We start from the raw sequence: 12195 nt of genomic DNA on the forward strand, positions 1-12195 counted from the left end.
AGAAACATCGGTTTGAGCTGTGTAAGTGTAGACGGTAGAATGGATCGTAGGCGGCGACCCAGAAGCAACTATGAATGGGAGAACCCTGAATCCAAAGGTGTCGTACGGTATACCAGGATAGATAATAGTGGATCTTTCAAATCAGACCGTGCTATGGAGAACATCCGTTTGACGGTTTATACGGTCTTTTCGGCTAAACCGTTGGCTTTCGGATATAAAGGGCTCGAAGTTTGGTGGTCGAAGTCCCATGATTTCGCGAATTCGGAGAATTTCTCAGACGAATACTGTGGACCATTGTCGGAAATGACTAAATCTGGTATACCAAATCGACTGAATATCTCCTTCATCTTTGCGATCACAGTATAACTCTTTGTACTGGAGAGTTTGCTGACTTCGAAAAGCGACTATAATAATCGACTACGACTACGAAGTCTTGGTCATTCCATGAGAATAAATCTGTGGCTACAGTTTGCCATGGTCGAGATGGCAGTTCGCGAGACAAGAGCGGTTCTTTTGGATTCGAATTGCGCATCGATAGACAAGTGTCACAATTGAGCAATTGTCAGAAATATCTTTGTTCATATTTGGCCAAAACAATACATCTCTAGCCCTACTACGGCACTTTTCTACACTCATGTGTCCAACATGTATACTTTCAAGCATGGTTGATCTCATCTCTTTCGGTATAATTAACCTTTGAACAACAAACCATCCACTGTGGTAAGTTCATCGCGATAATCCAAAATTCCATGACAGACTCTGGACAGTCCTTCCTTCTGTCCGGCCAACCATTGCTGATTATCTTAGAAAGCGTTTTCATCTGAGGATCTGAATCACATACGCGTTTGATCTCGGTAAGACGGCTGCTACTGACTGATAGGTTCGACATAACCATATGCACATGAACCTACATGCCTTCTGAAAGGCTTGGTTATGTATCAGGTAGAAATTTCCGCGATAGAGTATCCGCGACGGGTATATCCTTTCCAGGAACATGTCGGACTGCCAAGTCATACTTTTGAAGTTGTAACATCATGCGCTGAAGTCTAGCCGGCGCGACACCTAGCAGCTTCTTAAAAATGGACTCCAGTGGTTTGTGGTCCGATTCCACATCCACTAGTCTCCCGTCAATATATTGGTGAAAACATTTGCATCCGAAGAGTATGGCGTACATCTCTTTTTCTATTTGGGCGTAATTCACCTGAGCAGTCGGCGTAAGCGACTTTGAAGCAAACGCGACGGGTCTCCCTTTCTGCAAAAAGATAGCCTCCAGACCATATTTGGAGGCGTCAACCTGTAGCGTTACAGGCTCATTAGCATCATAATAGGTCAAAACGGGACCTTGAGTCTTGGTAATCAACTCTTTGACTTCTTCAAAAGCCTTGTTTTGGGCATCGTCCCAAACAAACTCTACATTTTTTGGTAGTAGCTGACGTAGCGGATTTGTGACTTCTGACAAATTTGGCGCTAATTTAACTAGGTAATTGACCATGCCAAGTACGGTATCCAATTCAGCTTTGTCGCGAAGAGGCTCCATGTTCCTGATCAATTTGATTTTGGCAGGATGAGGTTTGAGTCCTTCGAACGTCAACAAATGACCAAAATACTGAACTTCACTCTGTCTAACTTCAAGCTTGTCATCATTAAGCTTAATTCCGACCTTACGAGAGCATTCTAGAACGGCGCGGAGGTTGGCGTCATGCTCTTCTACAGTCTTACCATACACTGAAAAACCTCTTGGGCGGATTTAACACCAAAGGGCATTCTCAAAATTCTGAACCGTCCGTATGGCGTGTTACATGTGGTAAGGAAAGACGACGGAGTACTAAGCTTTATAGTCCAATAGCCAGATCGAGCATTTAGTTTTGTGAAAAACTCTGCACCTGTGAGATCAGGTAAGATCTCCTCTAGAATCTTCATCGGGTAATGAGGACGCGTGATAGTTCGATTCAGGTCTTGTGGGTCTTGGCATACTCGAAGTTTGCCTGAGATTTTTTCTACTACAACGATCGGGTTGACCCACGGAGTCGGCTCGTTAACTTTGGCTATGACCTCAGACAATTCTATTCGGTCTAGTTCCTTTCTGAACTTATCGCGGAGCGCTATAGGAACTTTACGCGGTGGGTGCACAACAGGCGGTGCCTTAGAATCAATACGGATTTCGTGTTCGCCTGGTAAACAACCGATACATTTGAATATTGCACGTATTGCCAAATTTCTTATAGAAAATATCTTCTTTCTCTCTTCAGCAGTAAGTGTCCAAGTATTATATATATATCTCGGCCCTTCTGGCCGACCCAAAGTAATAGATATGAAATCTTGGATTCTTCATTCTTACCACTGAGTGGCCCAGTGAAAATCAAACCCACGTGTTGTTCAAACTTTTCCACGCTTCCGGCAAATTGTTTGAGTCCCAGTCCATTGACGGTGGGGTTATTCCGGAAAGAGCCATGGTTCGTAGTTTTCTGACACCATGTAATGTAGAGGTTTTCATTTGAGAATTTTCTCTAAACGGAAATCATTCAAGAGGATTTGAACTCCCTACAAGACACATTCCCTTAATCCGCAGCACGTTTAAGATATTTCCCATCAAGCTGACATCACACCATTTAGGCTATAAAAATGTACGTTCTGCTCACATATACTCTAGCCTATGTCTTGACTGAACATATACTGTACATGTACAGTTATACATGAAAAAAATGCAATAAAAAAACTTGCATACATTTTCAGATGAAATAAAGTAGATTTTAACAAGATAAATAGGTTTAATTACAATTATTTTTTGGAACACAACCACATGGGATAGTCTAATACGTAGACTTTATTTTACTACATGCAGATGTAGCTAGTATAGGCTGTCATTATAAACGGACCCTTGGAGATTATAAAGGTAACAATGAGGTATACCTACCTGCTGTGACGCTTGACTGATCATCATATCAGGTAAGGTGTTACATTTGGTATTTGGGTAGGGAATGGCTCCAGGGAATGAGTCGTATGAGGGTAACGTGGAAAAATTAAAGGTTTTAGCGTAATTTAGCGTAGTTTTATTTACCGCTGTAGATAGTAACTGTTCTTATATTCATGCACCCATTTTTTATCATCACAAAACTGGCTCATGCTGGTCTTCTTATCAGTTTTAACCCATACTTCGTTTATTATTCACCTACAAACTCCCGCCATTTTGTTCGCCATTGGGTTTTTTTCACCCAGGACTGTTCTTAGAGCTCAGCTTGTTTACTCCCTGTTTTAAAAACATTAACTTGTTGTTTTTAGCCCAACCGCTGAGCCTAGGGCATGGTAATTTCCCGGTAATACCTCAAATATCCCCGGTCTCGGCCAAAACTCTTTGTTCGGGCAGGTCTAGTATAATATCCATCCATAATGCCGATATGTGCCGCCCAACAAAATGTAAAGACCTCCGCTGTATCATCTGACAAAAAAACCTAAGTAAAACGATCTGCGAACACTGCTATAAACATGTCGATGAAGGTATCGCATGCGATTCATGCTCACGCTGGTACCACTTCCCATGTGAGCACCTAGGCGATAATTGGACCAACTTCTTCAGAGATGGTGACCAACCATATAGCTGCCTATCGTGTCGCCAGCTGACACAAATAATAACTGAACATGCGGATTGCTCATCTGATAACTAACAATCCCCATCCTTATGGATGATGAAAGAAAATCGGCATCATATACCACAGACCCGAATCATCAGATCACTTTACAGCCACCTCCACATAATATGGATGTACCAAATGATCTGGGTGAACCAGTGCGAGATATAATGCAAACACCTTCTGCGTCCCTCCCGACTGTACCACAAGTCGTCGAACCAATAAAAGTTTCCGATAAAACCTCCGACCCTCCAAACCCTACATCGGATACACACTCTTATAAGCCGCGTCCAAAATCTAAGCGTACAGAACCCCAACCGCCTCTTGACAATGAAAGTACCCAGCAACTAACACTAGCGAACTCGCTCATCGCTAAATTGGAGCATAAAATAGAGGACCTAGAATGGACAAATCGGCTTCTCAGGATGCAAAACCCAACAACCACTATTACTTGTACCGGAAGTCGCAGCCACGATGCCCTATCCTCGCTTCAAAATCAAATGAGAATTATCGGATTGAACAAATACGACTGCGCCTCTCTCATATCGAACAAAATATGTTACACCAGCAGCGACAGGTTCTCAACGAAACTGCACAACGGTTAAACAACCATCAGAACTATCACATGCCACCACCACCTGCTTACCCTGGACAACATTATCTATCGATCATGCCAACTGCGCCACACCACGTAAGGCTTGCCACGCATCAAATACAACCACAGTGTGTACCCAATTGGAACTACATGCCTCAATCTCTACAACCACCGACAATCTTATATCAACAAATACGGCTGGCAAACTCAGCTGTCAACAACTTCTCCACAGGACAGATACCCACCCAAACAGGCACCACGCTACTGCGCAAAACGACCAATCTTAATAATAAATCAACTCGACCGAAACAACAGGAGAAACAAACACCTGGCGTAACCACCAAAGATCGTGCATACCCATTTGAGACTGGGAAAGAGAAAATCACCAAAACATTCTACACAAAAGAAAGTAACCTTCCGTGACCATTCTAACAAGCGAAAAGTTACAATCTCCGCCCAACATCATCATCTGCGGACACAACAACACAGAGCGCAACCCCTACGGTTGACCGACTTGACCCCCATACAAACACCAGCAAAAACCCACTCAGGGAATCACCAAACTCATGTTTATGGCCAGGCCGATCAGCAGCCAAAACTGGCGACAGGGGATAAACCACTCCGCATAGGAACCATTAATGTCAAAAACATTCAATCTAACTTTGCTTGTGTCCAACAGTTACTGGAAAGGTGCGATATTCTGTGCATTCAAGAACATTGCTTGTTTGAATTTCAAAACAACATTCTGAAAGACCTATCTGCAGATCATGATATACATGCCAAACACTCTAACTCAAACGACCCGATTTCCCCAAGTACCAAGAGGATACGGGGCGTAGCAACCTTATTTTAAGAACAGTATGAAAATTAAATGTAACCCGCACCCATATGGCGGCAATCGTATTACGGTTGTAGAGCTATCAACGACCCCTCCACTTTGTGTCATCAATACTTACCTCCCCTGCAGAGGCAAATTAACAAAACAGAACTTTACAGCAACCCTCGACGAAATTGAAGAAGTTATAATTAAATTCAACAATACACATGCAGTAGTGGTATTTGACGATATGAACGCATCGCTGTACACACGTCAGGGAAATGAACGGGATACAGAGCTTGCTGCATTCTGCTCTAAAATGAACATCCCACATAAACAGCAATAGAAACCAACCTTCTTCCATGTGAACGGCAAAGATAGCGCTGAGCTTGGCTTGACTATATATTACTAAATACACTGGATACATTCTTCGTTATCGATATCCTATCAGACAATCCTACCAATCTGTCAAATCATATACCTGTTATCTGTGACCTGCAGATATGCATATCATCCAAAAATGAACCCTATTTCGACAAGTGCAAACCCAAATGGGATCACTGCGATCTAACCACTTACAAAAACTATATTGCAGAACATCTTAGACCACTGAAGGCAGCGGACAACAACAACATTCAAACAGAACTTGATATCACCTGGGCAATGAAACATACCTGAGGTTGTGCACAAAGCGGCTGTACAAAGCATTCCGAGATATGGACCAGAAATCCAGCTGAAACTGAAAAAACGTGTATGGAGTCAGGCGATCGAAAATTACGTACACGACAGCAAGAAGCAAATGTGGACCTGGAAAATGGCAGGAAAATAACGCAACAGCGACAACATCCTGTACATAAACATGAAGTCAGCTAGGCGACAACTGAAAAAGTACAACGCCAGGAAAGTGCGCGAAAACACCAAGCTTCAATAGAGGAAATTCTGCACTCTCAAGGGGACCAGAAAACCTTCAAGATCTAGGTATTGCATTCAAAATTATCGTATGATAAAAATTCATTATTCCAAACAAAGTCTCCAATAAACTATACACTTTTTTTAAAGAATTTTAGATCATCAGATCAAGTAAAAGACGTGTCATCTGCAAATTGGTCTATCAAGTATTCGGGGTTATTTATTTTGATACCATTTAAATTTATGTCTTTAAAAGTGGTAGTTTCTGCTCCTTCTGAGCGCTCAGCATGAAGGTAGTTGGACGAGTGGTTCGCCCTTTGTTAGTATAATGTGACTGAGTGCAGTGTGATGTTTGGTGTCTTCAAGACATCTTTTTGAAGTAAAATAAAAAGCTCATTTTTTTCAATAGTGATTATAATTTTGTAACTGAAGGAAAATACTAATTCGTTTGATAGATAAAAATGCCATTCGTCAGCGGTGTAGTATCTTTATTAAAGATATAGTTAGTATGCCAGACAAAAATAAGCACGTACCACTGATAATGCGTAAAAAGAAAATATAAAATATTAAACCTCTTGGATGGAGCACGACGATGGACGAAGCATGATGGCTATAGTCATCCTGAACCTCCGCTCAAGATAACCCAACATCTTTGAATCATTACCTGAATAAACACCCCAAAGGTTCCATCCTAGAGCTGGCAACAGTACAGTATTGTCTACGAATCCATTATAAAAATGATGACACTTTGCGGCATTGAAAAAGATGGACATACAGTTAATGTCTCTCTCACAGAATATCAAGCAGAGAATAACAGAGGTGTTTCCAGGAACTACAAGGCCAGGGGTAGTCTGGGGATATACTCTTGTTATACCGTAAGTTGCAAAACCGAGGAAAGACGAGACACGGACCGCCATTATAAGGTAAAGCACAACCTTGCCTATTTCTACAACAAAAATTGTAATATGTCATTCGTAGAACTGAATGACCCCATAGGTAGGACGTTAAAAATTGATCGAAAAAGGCAACTAAATTTAGATTCTTATTTTGTCTCCTTTTCTTAACCAACGGAGATCTCCCTAACGTCTCTCTTGACACCACCTCGCTTTCGGTTGAGCGCTCGCCCCTGTAAGGTATGCTCTGGGTTCTGTCCCCCGGCCGAGACAATTTAACTGGTAGTTTCTGCTCCTTCTTAGCACTCAGCATAAAATGTGATTTTATCATAAATAGCAAATATTATTGTCAAAAACTACGAATACACGAATTCCACAGAAGTAGTTGTGTCGAATGCACAGCAGATTAAAACATTACAAAAAATAGTCAATCTGATTAAAATACAGGTCCTTACTATCACTTCGTTAAATAAGAGGATCTGACATATCCCATCAGGGGTCATGTCTTTTTGACTTTGGCAGAAGGCCAATCAAATCACTGCCTACAAAATCTTAAAGGTGAATTTCAGCGGACGAAATTGTTAAAAAAAACCTGTCAGAATTATTTACATGTACGTAGTCATCTCGCCTAAAGAACACAACAAAGTTAATCGTATACGTATATTGGGGCGGCGAAATAGCGTTTTCATGTGATGTAAAAACGTGCAGAAAATGCATTTGATCTGAAGTACACGTGGTATAAAGGTAATCCGAACATGACCCCCAATGGGATGTTGTCAGATCCTCTATTCAACGGTGTTGTTATAAGGATCTGTATTTTTATCAGCTTGAAAAAAGAGTTACATTGTATTTACAGTTGAAAATATTGTTAATGATAAAGTGAATTTATCAAGTCCCGTAACTCTTGCAAATATTGACGGATTTTGATCAGTATCAAACCCATCCCAGATCTCATTTATATACAGCAATATACAAAGTTTGGTGAAAATCGGATAATATATATTAAAGATGCTCAACCGCCGACACAGCATAAATGATACTCTTCATTTGAATAATAATTGGGATTAATTTGTGTATAATATGTCTAATTAACATAAAAAAATCATATTTATTTTGCTTTTGGTGCATGTGCAAACAGTCCTTCATTCCATGTAGAAAATAGTGCCGCGGAATTGTTTCGTGATGCAATTAATCATTTTCAATATTTTTATTTTGAAGTGAAATAAGAAGCTTTTTAATGGTGTTAAGTAAGTAACTTTTGTAACTGCAGAAAAATACTGATTTTTCTGCTCGTGTTTTTGATAGAGAAAAATACCATTCATCAGCGGTGGAGCATATTTAGAGTTTTCGGAATCCCAGACGCTATCTGTTTTGACGATTTTTGAGTCCCATAACTCTTGCAGATATAAACGGATTTTAACCAAAATCGAACTATTTTGAGATCTCAATAATATAAAACAATTTGCTAAATTTGGTTGAAATCGTACGAAAACCTATGTGTCGCTCTTGCGTTGTACGCGACACGAAAATTTTATCACAAAAGATAACATACATTATAACGATTGCGAGATGTGTGTAGAGATGAATAATGGCCTTACACATTTATCATATATAGGATATTCCACCTATATGTAGAAAGACCTATTGTTTTTCATCTGTTTTAGGTCATCTGACCAAAGGGTAGGGATGACATTGTCAACACACACCGTCCGTCGTTATGCGCCGTGCGTAAACTTTTCATTCAAACTATATATGTATCTACTTCCATATAACCGAAAGGCCCGGGGTACTCATTAGGCAATCAAAGACGGGGGTACTCGTTACGCAATCACAGATGGGGATACTCATTAGGCAATCACAGATGGGGTATTAATTAGGCAATCATAGATGAAGGTACTCGTTACGCAATCACAGATGGAGGTACTCATTAGGCAATCACAAATTGGGATACTCATTTGGCAATCAATGATGGAGGTACTCATTAGCCAATCACAGATGGGAGTACTCATTAGACTATCACAGATGGAGGTACTCATTTGGCAATCACAGATGGGGGTACTCATTTGGCAATCACAGATGGAGGTACTCATTAGGCAATCACAAATTGGGATACTCATTTGGCAATCACAAATGAGGAAACTCATAACGCAATCACAGATGGAGGTACTCATTTGGCAATCACAGATGGGGGTACTCATTTGGCAATCACAGATGGGGGTACTCATTTGGCAATCACAGATGGGGGTACTCATTAGGCAATTGCAGAATTGGGTACTCAATCATTTACAGATGGGGGAACTCATTAGACAATCACAGATGGGGTACTAGTTAGGCAATCACAGATGGGGGTACTCGTTACGTAATCACAGATGGGGGTCCTCATTAGGCACTCACAGATGGGGGTACTCATAGACAATCACAGATTGGGTACTCATTAGGCAATCACAGATGGGGATACTCATTAGGCATTCACAGACGGGGATACTCATTAGGCAATCACAGACGGGGATACTCAATAGGCAATCACAGACGGGGATACTCATTAGGCAATCACAGATGGAGGTACTCATTTGGCAATCACAGATGGGGAACTCATTAGGCAATCACAGATGGAGGTACTCATTATGCATTCACAGATGGAGGTACTCATTATGCATTCACAGATAGGGATACTAATTAGGCAATCACAGATGGGGATACTCATTAGGCAATCACAGATAGGGATACTCATTAGACAATCACAGATGGGGTTACTTATAAGGCAATCAAAGATGGGGGTACTCATTTAGCAATCACATAATTGGGTACTCGTAAGGCAATCACATATGGGGGTACTCATTAGGCATTCACAGATGGGGGTACTCATTTATCAATCACAGAATTGGGTACTCGTAAGGCAATCGCAGATTGGGGTACTCATTACGCAATCACAGATGGGGTACTCATTAGGCAATCACAGATGGGGTACTCATAAGGGAATCACAGATGGGGTACTCATTTATCAATCACAGAATTGGGTACTCGTAAGGCAATCACAGTTGTGGTACTAGTTAGGCAATCAAAGATAGGGGTACTCGTTACGCAATCACAGATGGGGGTACTCATTAGGCATTCACAGATGGGATACTCGTTAGGAAATCACAGATGGGGATACTCATTTGGCAATCACAGATTGGGGTACTCGTTAGTCAATCACAGATTGGATACTCATTAGGCAATCACAGATGGGGATACTCATTAGGCATTCACAGACGGGGATACTCATTAGGCAATCACAGATGGAGGTACTCATTTGGCAATCACAGATGGGGAACTCATTAAGCAATCACAGATGGGGGTACTCGTTAGGTTATCACAGATGGAGGTACTCGTTAGGCAATCACAGACGGGGATACTCGTTAGGCAACAACAGATGCGGGTACTCATTAGGCAACCACAGATGGGAGTACTCGTTAGGCAATCACAAATGGGGTACTCATTTATCAATCACAGAATTGGTTACTCGTAAGGCAATCACAGATTGGGGTACTCATTAGACAATCACAGATGACATTACAAAAAGCTGTTCGCAAATGCACCTATATATTTCCCATGGTAGGTAAAAAGGAGTACACACTCATTCGGTTTAGTGATTGTATCTTTTCCATTTGTAATTTCTTTCTTCGAAAGAGCTCTTTGTAACAATAACTAAAATAATTAAGAGTGATATAGTGGTCTCCTAACTCAGTAGTGTCCGAACATAGTGTAAGCATTTTCCTGGACATACATATACGCATATTAATTGAATTTATAAGAGAAATTAGTTATTCTTTTCCTATCAACTTTTAGCTTGAATTAGACTCTTAAACACCGAAATTTTCAAAATTCTTTTGAATTAATTTTAATGTTTTAATACAGGTATATTAGTGTGACGTGGTAATCTGAATGGAATATGTGTATATCGTTTATTTACAAAGGAAAAGTAAAAGACACAGAACAGTGCCCTGAGGTACACAAGAGTCTACTGTATACAACACCTGTTTTCCTACTTACTGAGGAATCATATTATTGGTATGTTATAATGACCTTTGGCGGTACTGCTAACATTCATTATGAGCTCTTATCTGCCTTTGTAAAATTAAAACCTATCCATCGATAGTATTGTTATTCTCGAAATGTCGTTACCTTTTGGTGGTGAATAATACGTGAAAAACACTTCTTAACTCTTGAGTATGAAATTACGGCAGATATAACTTATTATTGAAACTATTAATAAATTGACGTTATTCTTTGAAGACTGTTATGAAACTGTGTTTCATCACAGTAATACTTGTGTAAACGTAGTTATCGATAGTTAATTGTATAAAGGTGATAATCAATTACATGTTTGTATTACCTTGAGCTAGTAGACATTGTCGGATAGTAGGGAAAAGATGTGTATCTGTTTCCCGGCAAAATTTGTCAGTTGTATCTTAGACTGGTTCCCTTCCCTTAGTTCTCTACTCTCCGCCAGGCTGCGCTCCGCTCACTAGGGACCGGTAGCGGGTAACCATGATGATTTTTTTGATTGGTCAATCTACATATCCGGTTCGCCTGCATCACATTTTTTTAGGCGTGGGAAACCCCTTTACGCACGAAGCGACGGATCTTAACGTAAAGAATAAATAATTTATTTGAACGATATATAAACAAAAGTCAATAAGATCTTAAGTTTTGAAATCATTTCGTGCTAACAGAATTTAGAGTGTTCATAGGAACGACGTTAATGACGTTATTTTCTCTTAACGGAAGTAGCCGTCTCCATGATGACATATCATGCGCAGAAATGATGCGCACTACTCTGGAGTTGGAATTCCCACTCAAGATGGCTACCCGCTACCGGTCCTCAGTGAAGCGTACGCAAGGGAGGTAACTGAGGCGGGAACCAGTCTAGTTGTATCTGTGGATATAGTAACGTCAACTTCCGGTATGTTCTCGGAGGCTATTTTTAGAAACAGTGAGTGTTTAGAGTTGAAACATTGAGTGTGACGTTTATATTGTAAATGGTAAATAATGATATATATAACTTCTATAGTTGTAATAAAGATAATATTGTATCTATGTTGTTACCAACGGAGCGCGTGAATAACAAGTTCCGTCGTATAAAAGGTGGAGTTTCCGGTATTTTCAAATACTTGGCAGCCGGGACGCAAACAGTCAGCTGAATACGGGACAAGCGAGGTAACTCTTGTTTTGGGTTGGGTTTAAATCGGGGAGTTTTGTATAACCTCTGATATTGCGAAATGCAGTATTAGTTGGAAAATAATTGTGTAAGTTAGGAAACGAAGTAAATATTTTTATAACCTGTGCATGTCTTGAATGAGATGGCCGGGAAAT

Source organism: Argopecten irradians, chromosome 14 (assembly GCF_041381155.1).
Source record: "Argopecten irradians isolate NY chromosome 14, Ai_NY, whole genome shotgun sequence".
Classification (NCBI taxonomy): domain Eukaryota; kingdom Metazoa; phylum Mollusca; class Bivalvia; order Pectinida; family Pectinidae; genus Argopecten; species Argopecten irradians.